The sequence below is a fragment of the Myiozetetes cayanensis genome, unplaced genomic scaffold (genome assembly GCF_022539395.1).
Source record: "Myiozetetes cayanensis isolate MyiCay16 unplaced genomic scaffold, myiCay2020 scf6-25, whole genome shotgun sequence".
In the NCBI taxonomy this organism is placed as follows: Eukaryota; Metazoa; Chordata; class Aves; order Passeriformes; family Tyrannidae; genus Myiozetetes; species Myiozetetes cayanensis.
The window spans coordinates 6,225,316-6,240,800 of NW_026087853.1; the positions used below are offsets into that span (position 1 = coordinate 6,225,316).

At 45.1% G+C, this 15,485-nt stretch overlaps 1 pseudogene; it reads left to right on the plus strand.

Annotated features, from left to right (window-relative positions):
- The first annotated feature begins 11,748 nt into the window (after positions 1–11,748).
- On the plus strand, positions 11,749–15,132 carry LOC126650600 (SHC SH2 domain-binding protein 1-like; annotated as a pseudogene).
- The last annotated feature ends 353 nt before the right edge of the window (positions 15,133–15,485 follow it).

Sequence of the window (15,485 nt, forward strand, 5' to 3'; positions counted from 1 at the left end):
AGGATTTTCATAGTCTAAATGTAAACTCTGATGAATAATAGCAGTGAATTTAGAAGAAACCAGAGGAACAGGCTTCTGAACTGATTGAAACGGATGTAAATTAGATATTGACCTCAATGAATTTAAAAATCTCTCTGATGTTTTTCCTCTGATTAATAGTGAGTGTCTAGAAAGGTGATTGTCTCGCTCTACCCTGCACTTGTGTGGCCTCAGCTCAAGCCCTTTGTTGCAGTTTTCAGAGCCACAATTCAAGAAGGATATAAAGCTATCAGAGAGTGTCCAAAGGAAGGCTACGGGGACAGTGAAGGGTCTAGAGGGGAAGTTGTATGAGAAGAGACTGCAGTCACTTGATCTGTTCAGCCTACAGGGAATGAGGGGAGATCTCACAATGGGAAGCAGAGGAGCAAGTACCGACCTCTTCTCTCTGGTGACCAGTGACAGGACCCAAGACAAAAGCATAAAGTTGTGTCAGGGGAGGTTTAGGCTGGATATTAGGAAAAGATTCTTCACCTGGGGGGTGGTTGGGCACTGGAACAGGCTCCCCAGGGGAGTGGTCACAGCCCCAAGCCTGACAGAACTCAAGGAGCATTTGGACAATGCTCTCAGGCATGTGGTGTGACTATTGGGGATGGTCCTGTACAGGGCCAGGAGTTGAATTTAATGATCCTTGTGGGTCCTTTCCAAAACAGGGTATTTTATAATTCTATGAACCAACATTAGAGCCCCGTGCCATAAATGCAAGAAACAGGCATTATCAGGGTCTGATGCAACAGCTGTAATTTTTTTGCCATAGTGAGGTTGCATGGTTTTCGAAATTACTATATTATTATGCATCTTCTCTTAATGAAAATCATTGGAATTCCTTTGTTCAGACACACTCTGAACCAAAAGCCTCAGAAGACCCGTGCAGCCTGATCTAACTTGGAAATTTACCTAGATAATATCCAAATAATTCTGTGACAGAGTACTGAAGGTATTAGGGGCTGGGTACCAAGCAGTGTATCCACATGGAAGAACTGCAAACCCTGACTTCTTTGGATAAACAGAGAAGCAGCTTTACAGCTAAGAGAGGGCATATAGAAATGCTATTTTCTGTTGTTAAAATACCCATCAGATAAACTTGAGGTTTCTTATCTGATAAAATAAGCACGTGATCTGGTTTGTCAGACAGTTTCTGACTGTCACACAGACAAAGGAAAAGATCTCAACATTGGGACACGTGTAAGAGACTCAGCAAAGGGCACTACTCATGTCAGAGCAGATCTGAGGGGTGGACTGACTGTGTGGGTCTTTCCACCCTTTCCTCCTGCAGAGCCATCGTCCTGCAGTGGGCCTGCAGGGACTGCTTCATGCTGTGAAGAAAGGTTCACTTGCTACATCAGATCTGAACCTCAACACCGCTATTTGGATCTGTGCCACAACCTACTCACTCAACTCAAGCCATAGGATGACTTGGAGAGTGTACAGAACCAAACCTAGGCTCTGCCTCCCAGTTTGATCTTTAGATGGTCAGGTCTCCACACGTAAGGCTGAGTGCAGGTGAGCTGCTCATCAGTGTACAGGGTTGAGATTAGGAAATTTCACTCTCTTTTGTATTCAGCATCTATTCAAGTATAACTTCCCTCATTTAGAGAAGAGTGGGCTACTGAATAAATAAAACATTATTTATTTTTACATGTGTCTCAGACATTCAAAAAAAATGTGCCTGAGAGATAAGAGGATTGCTGATTATTTTAAGTATGACTGTAAAGCATGAAGTGAATAAATTCTCGCTATGAACTACAGCTGGCCAAACTAGTTTTTGCAGACAATATATCTGATCTGTTTGCTTATTCATCAATTTCAGCTATTTCTAAAGACTGCAATTTGTTATGGAAACGTTTGGAGTAAGTCACTTACAAAACTCTGTTTCTGACTAAGAAATACTTTCATGTTCTGCATTAAATTTTGCTTCAAGAGGATAGTTATACAAAACAGGCAAAACCCAATACAAATTAACTCAGACTCTACGTGTGATGAAGTTTCATCTGCAGTTGGTGACCTTGTAGCTGGTCTCATTTAATCCCTGCTGTCATGTACAACCCCATATCAAATTTTTGTTGGGTACTGAGTGATGAAACCTAACTCATAGCCAGCCTTTCAAAAATATCCACAATCTAATGGCTTTTCTTCATGAGTATGTTGTCATTCTACAGCTCACGATGTGGGACACATCTTTTAGGAAACTTCCTCTATGTAGTGAAATGATGACGAAGTTCTCTGACAGCTTGGAATGCCTGTCTTATTTTCAAACCAGCATAAACCCAAGGCAGCAAATAAGGGTGGAGGGATTGCATTAGAGAGATGGGATCCTTTTTTTAACCTCCTTGGTGTGCAGGGAAGCACGCAGCTGTCGGCATCCCCGAAGTTGGATCTCCCAGTATGTCTTCTGCAACTGATGTATAGAGGATGTGATACCTACCAGTCCTCTACATCTCTTCAAGTGCCTTCTGTGGTGATTTGCATTCCTCTGCACTCCCTCTTTCCTTGCAGAATGAGCCTTTGCACAGGAGAGGGCGCTTCTATTTGCAGCAGGGTGATGCAGTATGGCCTCACGATTCCATCTTCAAGTGACAAGAATATGAAGCATAAAAAGAGAAATATGTAATCCCAAAAGGGACTAATAGTTATCATGGTAATAGATGTTAGTAGATGCCATCATAAACTATTGGTAAGAAAGGGTAGGACTCTCAACTCATTATGTTTCATCTGTAATTCGGATCATGGATACCTGCAAGGATTTTAGTCTCTTACTCCATCCTGTAAGAAATGCTCTGAGGTAAGGAATCAAAAAACAGCCTTGCAGACAGACAGAAAGTCTGATGAGGAGAGATGATAAGGTATGTGGTAAGAATTGTATGAAATATCACATGAATATTGCCTACAAGAGCAAGCTCTCAGTATACCACAAAATGATCCATCCTGTTTGGTAGCCTCAGTCTGTGACAGGGCCCGTGCATTTCAGCTCTTGATCACAGAGCATCCCCTCTATGTTCAAAGGTCTGTCTCGAGATATTTTGTGGAGGGCGATGAAGAATCAAAGAGAAGAGAGATACTGTGGGAAAAGGGTGCTGTGTGATATACAAAGTCCTGAAAAGCCTTGTAAACCTGAAGTCGCAGATGTTCTGTACAAATATGCAAATATTCATGTTCAGAAAGCTACTTAGAAATGCAGCAGCCTGTATCACAGTTCCCCATCTGTAAAATGTGACACTGTTTCCCTTGAGCATTGTCTGGCTTCTTGGTTTAAAACACCAGCCCTCGCAGGAGATACTAGAAAGAGTGAGCAGGTGTGTGATATGCATATTCAGAGCTTATTGCAATGGAGCAGTGAACAGCATGGAGGTAAATAGAAGGTATTAATGCACAAATTCTAATGAGTCAGGACTTTCAGGGTCAGATTCAAAGTACTTTATTTGCTTCTGGTTATACTGGGACACCAGAAAAAAAAATACGCAGACTTGTATTTTAACTTTGTGTCTCCTCCTGGTAACAGGGGCACTAGACCCTTGGGGACTTTTTTCTTCACTGGGATATTTTGGTGTTTGGAGGTGTTCTGTTGTTTCCAAGACATAAGAGTGACACTGATCTGCAGAGCTGACTTCCAAACTGGAAACAATCAGGGCCAAGTACTCTCAAGGCTCATAGTACTTGTCTGGGTACAGAACTGAAGACATCAGTAACATTAATGGCATTTGCTATTGCACTGCTGTACACAATAGGCCTCCAGCAAAAATCTTTTAAATCCTTAGTTCTTGGAGATCTATCCAAGTGGACTCTGCCTCTCTAGCTCTTCCCTTCCTGGTACTATTTTCATGGATTGAGAAGCACTTTCTTAGCACCAGATTTCTGGGATGAGTCTCTGACAATGGGAGTCTGATTTACTTGAGATAACAGAACTATTCTTATTTATTCGAGCTTATCTATTTGATTAATTTGGGGTAGGGGGTTGCCTTTTTTAAATATAATTGAGAAGACTAAGCTCACACTACCCACTACAGCTAATTTTTATTATTGTATGCTTGACATTTATAGGTAGTTTCTGTCTACCTCTAATTGTTTTGTTCAACTCTTTCCTAAAATAAGGCTTAGGAAAATGGGCAGTCCTCAGCTCTCAGTGGAATGGTTCACTGCACTGCTGGCAGTAACTGCTGCGTCCGGAAGAGAACAAATGCACAAGCCTCAAACTAAACTCAGGACTGTACACAGCGATATGCAAAAGAGGAGAAAAATGTACACTAAACAACAAGGGAACTCAGAAGTATCACTGAGTTCTTGCTGTCTTGACCTGTGGGAATAGCCCATCAACAAAAGTCAGGAGATTCCAGGCAGGCCAAGAACAAATCTCAGGTTTCTATCAGAAACAAAGGTGTGAATGGGGAACTTCCTCTGTACACAGGGGTGTGAAGCAGACACAGGCAGACTGTAATGTCATAGAGATTTGATGGGAAGCTAAAGGTCAGAGGGCCAATTCAGTATCCACGAAAGCAGAATTCAAAGTGATTTTATAACTCAGCACGGGGCTTTCCCTAATGAGAGGTTGAGTGGACCCTGCTCGCTTTTTTAAAGGATGAGTCATTCCCTCTTCTGACCAGAAATATTCCCCTCTTGTGAGAAGGGAGAAGTTGGAAATTACACTAAATATTTGTCTTTTTGTTCCATTAGCATTCAGTTTCAGATACTAGAACCAGTTCTTAGTCAAATTCCAAGATGACAAATAACACTGTACAAGAGAAAATCCCAGAATTTTTTTTTTTTTTTTTTAATTCTGGAGATACCGAAACTCATTACAAATAAATCAACGTGAAGTTAAACCAAAGCTGTGAAAACAGACCTCCTCCTCCTCCTCCCTGAAGGCTGTGAAAAATTAAACATGAATCTGAACATCTTTTGCTGTGACGCAGTTACAGATCATAATGACTTCCAGCCTCCAGAATTTGGAGAATTTTGGGTTTTTTTAATGTAGAAATGTAGCTTGAATATATTACACAATGTAAAGCAATATTAATATATAATCCTGACCTGTCCATCCTTCAGTATCACATCTAATTGATTAGCATGAAGAAAAGCTTTAGGAAAGCAACATATCACTGAAATATTCAACATAGTCATCTATGGGTTGCGAATCTACTGCCTCTATTGTGAACCACACAGAAATTTCATCTCAGAAATTACACTGAGGGGTTCCTTTCCCCTTTCTATATTCCAGCTTTTGTTTAGGATAAACTTCTTTGTGTTTTCCAGTGTAATTCAGGCCCTGATCTCTTTCAAGTCACGGGATGATGTTTTTCTAGGAGTTCAGTGTAGTCACAAGAGGGCACCAGACTCTACCCTATTTCTCCCGCTGGGCATGTTGGACTTCACAGTAGAAGAAAAAGCATTAGTAATGCTCATATCTCTTCAGTTCACATCCTGAAATCGTGAGTCTGTAAGACTTCGTGCTGCTCAGTAGAACAGTCTGTACAGATGAGTGTGTGTGTGCTGTTGACTGCTGTTGAGCCAGACACAAGACGGGGTTATAATATTTATCCAAATATGGCAGAAAAACTCAACCTTTTCCAAATGATGGCTACAAACAGGCTGAAAAACAAGAAGAAAAAAACCACCACCAAACCCAAAATCAACCAAACAAACAAAACCCCAAAACCAAACCAAAACAAAAACCAAACAAACAAAAACCCAAACAACCAAAATTGAAAACAAGCAGGAAAAAAAGAGAGACAATTCCCTTACATTAAAATAGAGAAAAAAATGGAGGATGATGGAAGTTACCTGGATCTGTCCATGACTCTCTGGAGAGGATGTAAGTGGCATAAGGCAAACAGATCACCTAAGGAATTCAGCTGAAGAGCCCCGTGCGGTATCTAAACACCCAGCAAATTCTAAACAACTCTTTGATGAGCCCCACTTTGCCTCTCTGCCTCAGCAAACCACTCTCCACATCATCCTGCACCACTGCTCATTGCAGCTTCAGTGACTTTATTCCAAGTCTACTGGCATTTGGTGCTATCTGTAAGTAATGCCAATCAAAGTATTGGTAAAGTATCAAAGTATTCCATTAACATTAGACATATTGAAATGATTGCTGGGAAACCACTGGCTGCTGACATGAGTTAACATTCCTTTATTGCTACAAAAGTCAAAGCTGTCATTCCCATCAAGGTGCAGGACCAGAGCAGAGAACAAGACCAGCTCACAGCCTGTTACCTGTGTTCATACTCATGGTTCTAATTGGGTTAACCCATTAACCAGACAAGGCACACAGGCTTTAACAATCATCCTCTTAGGAAAAAGCAGTGTTTAAAATAAAAAAAAATCACATTTTTAATATGCCTTTTCAAGCCTTCATTTACCTAATTCTTATGCTCATTTTCTGATACTTTCAATAATTTATAATTGCTATGTTGCTACTATAATTTAGGATATATTTTTTCTTATAGACTATGCGATTCTACTAAGCTACCATCAAATCAGCATCAGTAATAATTTGTGGATACAGTACATTTTCCACTTAAACCTATGGATTCACCAAACTCTCAAATAAAATTTGGACACAATCCAAACACCCCAAGAAGTCATCACAGCCTCTGCCTACCCTTCAAGGAGAATAGAGGGTTATTTTAACTTGCAGACAAAGTATTAACTTCTATAACCAGCATATTTCTCTTACTGATGCTTAATTTTATTCTTCTTGCTATGTATGATGGATCTAAAGAAAACCACATTTCTGGTTTGGAAAATATAAAACAACTAATGCTGTCAACAGCTTGTTACTGAAGTCTCAACTACCAGAACTGTTACTGCAAATTAACCTCAGTGTTCTTGTTCTTGTGCTTTTTCCCCTCCCTAGATTTCATGGTCCAAATGCTTACCCACTCTAAGGCAAGCTTAAAAATAAACAACTGACCTACATATTCGTAAAAGTTTTGTTAGCTTTAAACGTGCTTTTGAATTATAACTCTCCGGTTTGCCACGACTGCAGAAATTAGCTTCCCACTGGTATTGTAATTTTCAAGGATACGGCTTCTAGGCCCAGCACGGTGCCTTCCAAAAGGCTGGTTTCAAGAGCAAGAACACTGTAATATCAAAAGATGCAGAACAGCAAAGGTGCAAGCTGCAAATCTGGCCTAAAAGATCTGAAAGCCACACTCTAATGTATGTTCAAGGATATATGAAAAAAGGAATTATTCATTAACTTCTTCAGCTTGCAACTGCTTCGGGCTATTTTGCTCTTATAGTATCTGGAGTTTCAAAGGAAGGTAGAGCTGGTGGGGGAGAAAAGATCTTCACATGCCCAACACAAACACATTCATCAGAAACAGACTAACTCCCGAGGTGAAAATATGGTGCTTAGCTGGCTGCAAAGAAAGGAATACCTTGTGTAGTGACAGGCTGCACATGGGTTTTGAGCCTGTGGGTGCTATTTAATAGTAGATCCTTAGTTGCTATAGCAACTGTCATAGCCTATGGTATTTATGCTTAGATATGGAACACATATTTTAAGCAGCACCAGATAACATGGCACTCAAGTGTCCAAAATGTATGTTTAAAAGAAAAGCCCTATTAAGAAGTAGGTGTGTTCCTCTAGTTATTAAAAATCCTTTTAAGACAGCACTTTTGCAACAAAACAGTCTTGTCCCTTGCAAACACAAATCAGAACCACTATGATGATCCAGGAGAGGGCTTAGAAGCCTTAAAATAAAACCCCAAACATCATCCAGCACTTTAAAATCCATCTTTGCTGATTGCTGGTGCATAATCTGGAGACTTTCGCTGCTTGGTCCAGTGCATGAGGCTCTGTCACTAGAGGTTCCCACTGCCCTTAACTTGGTATCATCCAGGCTTTCTTCCTCCTGCCCTCTACAACACCAGCTCTTGGCCCTTGCCTGCCAGGGCACGTACACAGTATTTGTGGTGTCACAGATGGAATTTCCCAAATGTACTCTCTAGCCCCTTTGGTTTTGTAGCTTTGCATCTCACCCACCCTGTAGAATCCCTTCTCTGAACTGTCTGGCAACTGTAAATCTTGCTGAAAACACTTACTTTATTTTTATTTTGTCACATCCTGCTGGTTGAGGAGCATAAACAAATAGTGTAACAGGAGGGCACTCTTTCTTTCAGGTTCTTTCCACCATAAGAGGAAACTGATGGTCAGTGATTTCAACACCTACCTGCCCATGAGGGGTCTTTAACTGCAACACAACACTTTAGCCAGGCAGGCTAAGAGAGTTTGTGGACTTGTACAAGCTTAACAGCTTCCCTGTGTCCTGTTTCCACTCTATTTCCTGCAGTCAAAACATACTAATACCACTTCTTAGCAGTTTATTATCGGTTCCGTAAAGTTACTCACTGGCTTGGGTAAACACAACAGTGCTGCTTTTAGCTCACAGAGTATCTTAGTCTGTAGAGGTTCTTACAAAGAACTCGTTTCTTGGCTCATGTCACCCCTAATCCCCCTGGCCTCCTAGTAGATAGATCAGATACCCACAGCCATAAAACCTAAGGCCTGAGGCTGGTGGCCTGAGGCAGACAGATTTCTGCCTAAGAAGGGATTTGCTTTGCCATTGTTGTGCTGACAGCCACACACCCCCTCCCATCACCTGCCTGCTACTGCTCTTCAGCTTTTCACCAGCACAAACACCCAGATGAGCCAATTCTGACATATTCAGACATGTATTAGCTGGTGTGTGGATTAGCCGGTGTGATGAGTGCTCTGACTATGCTATTCTCATTTTGTAAGCCACTAACATTTGATGCCAGCATCATTATCATCCAGCATCAGGCTACAGTTAGCCCACAAATGTTCACTCGCTTGCTATGAGCTTTGGTTTGTTTTATAGGCACCAGATGCCTGCTGTTCTTTGTCCAACCCCTCCTACTGGTAGAGCAGCAGCCCTTCCAGGCTCAGAGCAGTGAAGGAGAAGCTTACCCTCACTGAAGGCTGAACAGAACTTCCAGCCACCTCTGTTGATCCACACGTTACCGCACTGTAACAAGAGAAGCATGCTTTCTCTTAAATTCAGTGCACTGTGACTCCAGATCACAGGCAATGAAGTTGTATCCTGTACCTGGCTTATGGGGCCCAGCCGAGCTGCTACTACAGGCTTACCTCTTAGGGAACAGCCACACTTAATTACCCTCCTTAGCTTTTCTTCCATCTGCCTCTGGATTTTTTTAGGCTAGCTCTGCTGCAGGAATGTGCTTGCCTGCAGAAGCACTCAGGACTGTTTCATAATGCTGCCTATCTCAGAGGTAATGAGAATTTGCCAGGTTGGGCTTAAAAGAAATGGCACATTTAGGAGTGGGCCTCCTGCCCTACACTGGAGCCAAATAAAAAGACAAACATATCTCAAATGCTTTAATCAAACAGTAATTATGAGAGAAACAATACAGACTCAGAGCAAGTCCACATTGTCTTTAGCAGGCAGAGGCAAGCAAGCTCTGTCCCCGTTCTGAACCAGTGGGATCACAGCCAAAAAACTCTTCCAAACCACATGCAGTTGTGCCGGTAAAGCACAGAGCTTGAGCTAACACACCTTGTCTCCCAGTAAGAGTCGCCAGCCAGAGCACAGCACTGCACTGACAACAGTTCACAGCTTCCAGCTCAGGGCTGAGTCATGCCTGGTTCTTTTTTTTTTTCTTTTTTTTTGTCTTTTTTTTGTCTTTTTTTGTCTTTCAAAAGCGCAGTTTCAGCCCTGCTCCTGGATACACTGAGTGTGTTACTTTCTGAGGTTTTATGAACACTATCCAACTCAAAACCAGCGTTCTCGTCACAGCCGATGTGCGAAAGTCTGGCCAGCACAGCAGGGGCTGAGCAGCTCTGAGAAAGGAGCAGCAAAGCTCCCGACGCATCAAGCACAGCCCAGCACAGGCTTGCTCCAGAAGGGAAGGAAGGGGGCTGGGACGGAGGGAGGGAGCAGTGGCTGCTTTCCAGCGAGCATGGCACGCGGGTCACACCACCCTGTACCAGCCACCGCCGGAGGAAGGGGCTGGCCAGGGCTGCCGGCAGCGCAGGCGGGCTGTAGGATGGGGAGAGCCAGAGCGGGCTGCCAGCACAGCTCCCGCAGCCGCTGATGCTGCGCTCCAAGGAGGCGGCGCGGCTGCAGCCTGTGCGCACACGCAGCGCTCACAGATTGGAGCCGGGCCCGTCCTTCGTCCCTGCGGAGCACCAGCCAACAGCTGCCCAGCCAAGGGAAGGGGCTGAGGGCAGCAGCTCCACTCGACACAGCCCTCCTGCTCTGGGGCTCCAGCTGAAGTAAGCCCCACCACGTGCTAAGGATTGATCTGCACCTTGGACCTGCTTGGAGAGGTCAAGGCAATGCCTGTTCCTGTTAAACCAGCCCCGTATCTCCTGTTTCAGACAATGAAGAGCATCCCATTCGTATCTTATACAGGCTGCCAGTGGTTTTAAATCCCTTTAGAACTGTCACTTGCTCTGAGGATTTTGCTGGGTGTCAGTGGTGACCTGACTTCCTAGGAGAGACTTGCTGAGCTGGTTTGCATTATTTTTCTGGTCCCCCATGTTACTCATTTCATCAGTAGGCAGGCTGCTCTGCAGTGTCTCACTAGGTGCAATGCCTCTCAGTTATCTAGAAGTTTTGGATAGACACTCTGAATTACCTTCCCATTTAAAAGTTGCCCAACACTTCTAAACAGTAATTCCCTCCTTTCTTTGCTTTTCTTTGTATGCAGTTATTTTCTTCATTTTCGTTTCGCCTGTCAGGTTGTTTTGCAGACATTTCTTTCCCGCTTTGTCTCTCAAACTTCAACTTCAGCACCAGTTCTGCTTTTGCTTGCAGATTATCTCATCTGTAAAAGTTTCCCCAGATGAGATAGCTTTCTCAATATATAAATATCTCTTTAAGAAATTACCAGGTTTTCATCTGTTCTTTGTAACTGTGGTGTTAACATTTCATTTACTGAAACCAGTAGGAGGGTGAAAAACTTTAGTGTGTAGCTACAATTTGATTATTCTCTTTATTACACTGTGGTTACAATTCAATTAAATCCTTTTTAACTCTAGTTCTATCAGAAATTGTTTGCTCTCTAGTAAGTACTTCAGGCTATGTTGTTTTGCATAGGTCTGTCCAGATTTTTCCATTTTGACTTTCTGATTTTTGATTCTCACATATGCGAGGATGTGAGAGTTGTTTTCTCCTGAGAATAATCAAATTTTGTCATACCTTGATGAGACATCAATAGTTTCTCGGCTTTTCAAAGAAAACAGAGAACCTTTCACAATTTTTCTTTCACTGGTTTAATCAGAAACATAGATGTCAGTTTTTAAGCCATAAGACATCCTCTTGTTTCATGAGGTTATTGGGGGGGAACCCACAAACAAAACAGTCAAGATCCTGTCATTGTAGCTAATCAAAAAGAAAAAAAGGGATAGGGAGAGGGGACTTAAGTACCTTACTATATAGATGATGTTATCACTACAAAGAGCCATGCAAATGAACTCTTCTAGCAGTGATCCTCCAGGGAACAGCCTTCACACTGCCTGGAGAGCGGCCTCCATGGAGGCTCAAAGGTTCTTCCAGGATTTGTTGTGGGAATATCTATTTGAATTCCTGCCGAGCTTGGGCTGCCAGGGGGCTGTGGGAGGATGGTCAGACCCTGCTGCTGGCTGTGAGAGGCGGTGGCCTGCAGGCATGCACTGACAGGGAGCCCTAGGTCTGCTTCAGGAAGATGCTGAGAGTGTCTGGAGCGATGACTCCTGGAGTGACTGTGGCAGTCCCGACAAACCAGGGACTGTTTTTAGGAAGGACCGTGCCAGACAGGAATGTGCTTTTTCCAGATACTTTTCACACTGATCATCTTTTGCTTCACAAGCAATTTAGAGCTTGCCAGGATTACATCTTGGCTGACTGCATGTTGGGGATTAAATTAAGTTTACTTGTAGAATATTAGACATTAGTAGTCTGGGGTTAAGTTTAATTGTAACTTGCTCACAGCTTAGCAGGAGTGGGCCCTGCTCAAAGCCTGGGAACTTTAAATGCACTGTTTGTTAGCATGGAGGGCTAAGCAGGGGAGTAAACAGAGAAAGACCGGCTGTCTTCAGATAAGGTTGAGGCCCTAGAGGGCCCCAAGCTGGAAGATAAGAACAATAATGCCCACATGGACATGGAGAAAGAATCCAATGAGGTGTTGGAAGACTGCAGACCATTGGGCATGTGAAGAGCACGTGAAGAATCAGGTGCAGAGTCTCTGAGGGATAAAGGCCCAGGGATTTCTTTGTTCTAGGTCCATCTCCAGAGGCACCAGCTCAAGCTGAAACAAACTCTTCCTTAAAACAGCAAAGCTTCTGAGGTGAACCAATTCACAGCTGAGTATCTGGAAAAAGTCCTTGAACCGTATGGATGGTAGGAAATCTGGCGTACTGATGTGTTTGGGGTTCTTGATGGGGTGGTTGGCGTGGAGTACTCAGCTCTTAAAGCAGTTGTGCAACTCAGAGAGCCTGTCCTGTGCGAGTCATGGGACAGCAGCTTTACCTTGGAGCACCTGTAGGAACCCATGAAGCTGAAGGGACATCAGGCACCACTGCAGGAGCTGTAGGTTGTGTACGATGAGTCAGGAGAGTTTGACCAGACAGTACAAGCTATAGAGCATGTCAGGTTCTTCTAGCAATGCGTCCGGAGGACTGGGATGAGGAGGAGGAGGAGAACTTAGATTACTTTGTGTGATGTGTTGAGCCTTGACTGAGGTTGCATTGTGATATCCTTGAACACCATATGCCTTCTGGGCTTGTAGCTGAGTGTGGTGAAAACCTAGAAATACAGTTTCACCACGACACATTGTCAGTTGTAAGTCTGCATGCCTGTCATGAAGGAGACACAGTTGTCATCTGTCCGGGTCACTGTGCTGTAGATGGGCTGTGCTGCAGTGCTGATTAGTTGAACTCGAAGGCTAAGGCCTGCCAGAAAATATGGTGATAGTAAAACAAGGGAAAGGATACAACTATTTTGACTGTACAGCAGCCAATATAAAGATCTCTAGTTTGAAGTTAAGGCAACATGATGTCATGGAGGGGATTTTCAATTTCCAACGTGGGAAAGCCACACTGGAGAGCTGTGTGTTACAATGTGAAACCAGAGGCATAACAGTGTAAACATCAGCCGAGCTACTGATGAGAAACTCAGATATGTGTGGTGTCAAGGGTGCTGGTGTGGAAATATATCCAGGTAGTGAATGCACTCTGTTAAACAATGGCATGCACTGCTGCAAGGAGGGAATACTTACAAAGAGCTTCTTAGATGAACATTATGACATTCCAAAGGAAACCATGGCCAATAATGTGCTCCATAATAATGAAGGATTTGGTGTGGCCTTGTTACTATAAATTGACAAATATGTATTCAGAGTATATATACTGCATGTGGAAACTTCACTTCCTTGCTGCAAGTCTGGGTACCATGGTAGAAAACACCTAAATGTTTGTCACTTAGAGACTTTTAAAGAAATACCTGAGTCAAGTGAAAGCCTAATGCTAAGACTGGTTGTAGTTGAGAATCTTAATCGATTCATCAGATCCAAAGCCATGCTTTGTTCTTTGATGTTATGCCTTTTTTTCCCCAAGTGAAATCCTCATTGAGGGACAGGGGCTAAAAATAACCAAAATATTAAAAAAAACTCCAAACCAAACCACACCACCAATGTTAAAAATCAACAGCACCAAACCTGCCAAATTCAAGAAGCATCTGGACAATAGTCTCAGACACATGGTGTGATTCTTGGGGCTGTCCTGTGCAGGGTCAGGAGCTGCCACTTCCAAAATCCTTGTGGATCCTTTCCAACTCAGGACATTCAGCGACGAGCTGGGCAGAGCACGAGAATTTCTTTGTGGTATTGTTCTCGCACAGTTTTGGTCATGTTTTTGCACCAGGATGCCATAAGTGCCACAAACTGTAAATAAACAAGGCGAAATACTGCGCTTTGAAACCTGTCTCGTCCCGAAGGCAGATCTTGCTTTGCCATGGAAATGCTGTTTCCTCCTGCTTTACGCTACCAAGCTACAGCTCTGCCGCTTCACAGCCTTTCCTACGAGGCCTCAGCTCCAAAGCCTCGCTGATGCCCCCGCTGTCTATCCCACCCTTTCTCCATTTCCTTCCTCCCCGCCGCGCCCCGGGGGCGGGAGGTGGCAGCTGCCGGCTCTGCGGCAGCCGCAGCCCGGGCCAGCCTCCCCCTCCTTCCCTCTGGCAGCTCTGGAGCAGCCGGCACGTAGCTGCTCTGCCGGGAGAGCGACCGGGAGACGCTGGGGCGGCCCTAAGTGGTTGCAGATGTGCAGCTGCACCGGGCTGGGGTCACAGCGGCGCGCAGGGCTCGGGGAGGGGAGGGGGTGCTCAGCGGGGCAGCGGCAGCTCTGGGGACAGAATCGCAGAGTTGATTAGGTTGCAAAAGACCTCACAGATCATCGAGACCAACCTGTGACCGGACAGCATCATGTCAAACAGAGCTGGCACTAAGTGCCATGTCCAGTCTTTCCTTAAACACCTTCAGGGACATGACTCCACCACCTCCCTGTGGTGGAGTTAGACACTGTTCCAGTGTCTAATCACCCTGGCTGTGAAGAAATTATTCCTAATGTCCAACTTAAACCACCCCTAGCACACTTTAAGGTTATGTCCTCTCATCCTGTCACTGGTTACATGGGAGAAGAGACTGATCCCCACCCAGCTACACCCTCCTGTCAGGGGTTTGTAGAGTGATAAGGTCACCCCAGAGCCTCCTTCTCTCCAGGCTAAACACCCCCAGCTGCTCCTCATAAGACTTGTGCTCCAGACCCTTCACCAGCTCCATTGCCCTTCTCTGGGCCTACTCCAGTGCCTCAGTGTCCTTCCTGGACTGAGGGGACCAGAAGTGGACAGGGGGATGAGCATTGCCCTTGTCCTGCCGGTCACACTCTTTTTGATTCAATCTAGGATGCCACTGGCCTTCTTGGCCACCTGGGCTGGTGTTGGGATAGCGGCTTCCCCCGGCGTGCGAGGCGTCACCCCCTCCCCAAGGACGCGGATTCCCGGCTGTGACTGCGAGACCCGGGGCCGAGCGGCCGGGCTCGAACAGGAAATGCCACAGGCCTTGCTCATGGAGTCCTGAGGCGCCCCGACACCACCGCGGGGCGCAGCGCCGGGGGTCCCCCGGCCCTGAGGGAAGCGGCGCCTGATGGCGTGGAGCGCCCGGGCCGAGGCAGCCAACGCCCCCCTCCCGCGGCTCCCTGCGGGCTGCAGCGCAGCCAGGTCTGAACCTGTTCCCGCCGGAGCCCGTGGCCGGCAGCCCAGACACGCCGCAGGGCCCTGGCCGCCGTTTGAAATCGGGGCAACCCCGCCTCGCCCCCGCCCCCGCCTCCCTCAGCCTCTCAGGGCCGAGGGGCAGGGCCCGGCCGCCATGGCAACCCCGCCGCCTCCGGGGGCGGAGCCCGGGGGCGGGACAGGCGGGCTCCGTGGCCAATC